This window comes from Octopus bimaculoides, chromosome 10 (genome assembly GCF_001194135.2).
Source record: "Octopus bimaculoides isolate UCB-OBI-ISO-001 chromosome 10, ASM119413v2, whole genome shotgun sequence".
Taxonomy (NCBI): domain Eukaryota; kingdom Metazoa; phylum Mollusca; class Cephalopoda; order Octopoda; family Octopodidae; genus Octopus; species Octopus bimaculoides.
In genome coordinates, this window is record NC_068990.1 from 21,478,173 (window position 1) to 21,481,165 (window position 2,993).

The window sequence follows — 2,993 nt, forward strand, 5'->3', positions numbered from 1 at the left end:
CACACACACACACACACACACACACACACACACACACACACACACACACGCACGCACACACACACACACACACACACACACACATACACACAAATACACTCTCTCACACACAACTACTCTCTCATACATACACACACTCTCTCTCTCTCCCACGCACGCACACATATGGATGATGAGCTTCTTTTAGTTTCCGTCACCAAATCCACTCACAAGGCTTTGGTCCCCTGGGGCTATAATAGAAGATACATGCCCAAAGTACCACACGGTGGGATTAAACCTGGAGCCGTGTTCAGACGGAACACAGAGTGACAGAAGTACATGGAGACAAACAGACAGACAAAACGTTGGTGAGCTAGAGAAATAGATACCTTTATTATTAAGGAGCGCGCGCGCGCACACACACATGCGCACACGGACACATAAACACACACACATATACACACTTCTACACTCGTTCATGCACATGTTTATAAATAGGCATCTGTATATAAACAAATATATATTTATATGTATGTATTATGTATATATTAAAATATATATATGTGTGTGTGTGTATATATATCTGTATATATGCATATTTGTATATATGTATTAGGCGCAGGCATGGCTGTGTGGTAAGAAGCTTGCTTCCCAACCAGATGGTTCCGGGTTCAGTCCCACTGTGTGGCACCTTGGGCAAGTGTCTTCTACTATAGCCTCGGGTCGACCAAAGCCTTGTGAATGGATTTGGTAGACAGAGACTGAAAGAAGCCCGTCGTATATATGTATATATTTGTGTGTCTGTGTTTGTCCCCACCACCATCGCTTGACAATTGATGCTGGTGTGTTTACGTCCCCGTAACTTAGCGGTTCGGCAAAACAGACCGATAGAATAGATATTGAATTTACAACGAGTGAGTCCCGGGGTCGATTTGTTCGATTAAAGGGGGGGGGGAGGGCGCTCCAGCATGGCCGCAGTCAAATGATTGAAACAAATAAAAGACTATAAAAATAAAAGAATATATGTGTGTGTGTGTGCGTATTCGTGTGTGTATATAAATAGATATGTATGTGCATATATATACATGCGCTAACAGATGCAAGCACGCACACTCACGTATACCCACACAATACATACATGCATTGACGCATGTACGTGCGTAAACGATTGTGTGCGCATGTGTATCCATACTCTGTATGCGGCTGTGACTGCTTAAACGCATGTATATAAACACTCACACACACACACTACCACTTACACACACATATAGATACATATATGGATGGATATCTGTATGTGTGTGTATATATATATATATATATATATATATATATATATGCAAGTAAAAATAAATACAAAAAAGGTGGGGGTTTTTTGTATGATTGTGTATAGAGGAATATATTATTTTGTTTAAAAGAGTTCCAACACTGTCTGTTTTTTATGTTTTATTTATATTCCTGCAGAACTAATGTGGGGTGTAGAATACGGAATATACAATATATAATATAATATACAATATACAATATAAAATAAAATAAAATAAAAATGGATGGCACCATGAAAGAAAGTATTGAATGTAGATGAAATATTGAGTGTTCAATATAAAAGGATCAAATATATAAATATATAAATATAAATATAAATATATAAAGGCGACTCGAGTTTCAGGGCTATTTCCCTTCGTCATGGCCGGTATGACAGACTTTATATATATATATATATATATATATGGCGTGTCTTTATACGTGTCTCTGCATGTCGCTGCATGCATATTTGAATATGTGTTCATGAGGGTAAGCGTAAGAGCGTCTATAAGTGCGTTCGTCCGTATGAGAGATTAACTGTACGTCTGTATGTACGAGTTTATTTAGAAGTGTATTTCTCCGCCAGCAGATGCTCACTAATCACAGAGCGATATATTCAAAAGCCTTCCCCTTTCAAAACAATTGTAGACAACACGCCTACTTCAGGACTGTCATTTGATAAAACAATGCCTCGTTGTTGAAACAACCAATAGAAACGAAGAACTCTCACACAAAACATCTGCTTATTCGTCTTTTCTCTTACTGGCTCTATTACTTACTACATACAATATTCTAAGCTTGCTTGCCGGCACCGCTTTCCTTTGTCTGTGCTAATAATTTCGCTATTGCGGTTGTTGTTGTTGTTGTTGTTGTTGTTGTTATATACCACCACCACCACCACCATCATCATCATCATCATCATCATCACCATTATCATTATCATCGTCGTTGTTGTTATTTTTGTTGTTCTTTTCTTCTTCATATTATTATTATTATTATTATTATTATTAGTATTATTATTATTATTATTATTATCTTTATTATAATAATAATTATCATTATTATTATTATTATTATTATTATTATTATTATTATTATTATTATTATAATTATTATTATTACTATCATTATTATTATTATTATTATTATTATTATTATTATTATTATTATCATTACTATCATCATTATTATTATTATTATTATTATTATTATTATCATTATCATTATTATTATTTCATTATTTTTATTATTATTTTTATTGTTGTTGTTGTTGTTGTTATTTAAATACATACGTTAATATTTACGTTAGATAAATACATACACGTATTAGTATATGTGTACATGCATACATGCATACATACATACGTGCATATATCGATGTATTTATAAGTCCATATATTGACTTATACATATTATACATGCATACACACATACATACATAAATACATGCATACATGCACACATACATATATATTAACATGCAAACAGTCATCCACCCATAGATACATTCATGCATATATCCATACACACATAAATGCGCATACATATATATACATATATATATATATGCACAAACATATATACACACACACACACACACATGCACACACACACACACACACGCATATACACACATACATAGAAACATATATATATAAGCAGGTATGTGTGTGTGTGTGTATATATATATATATATATATATATATATA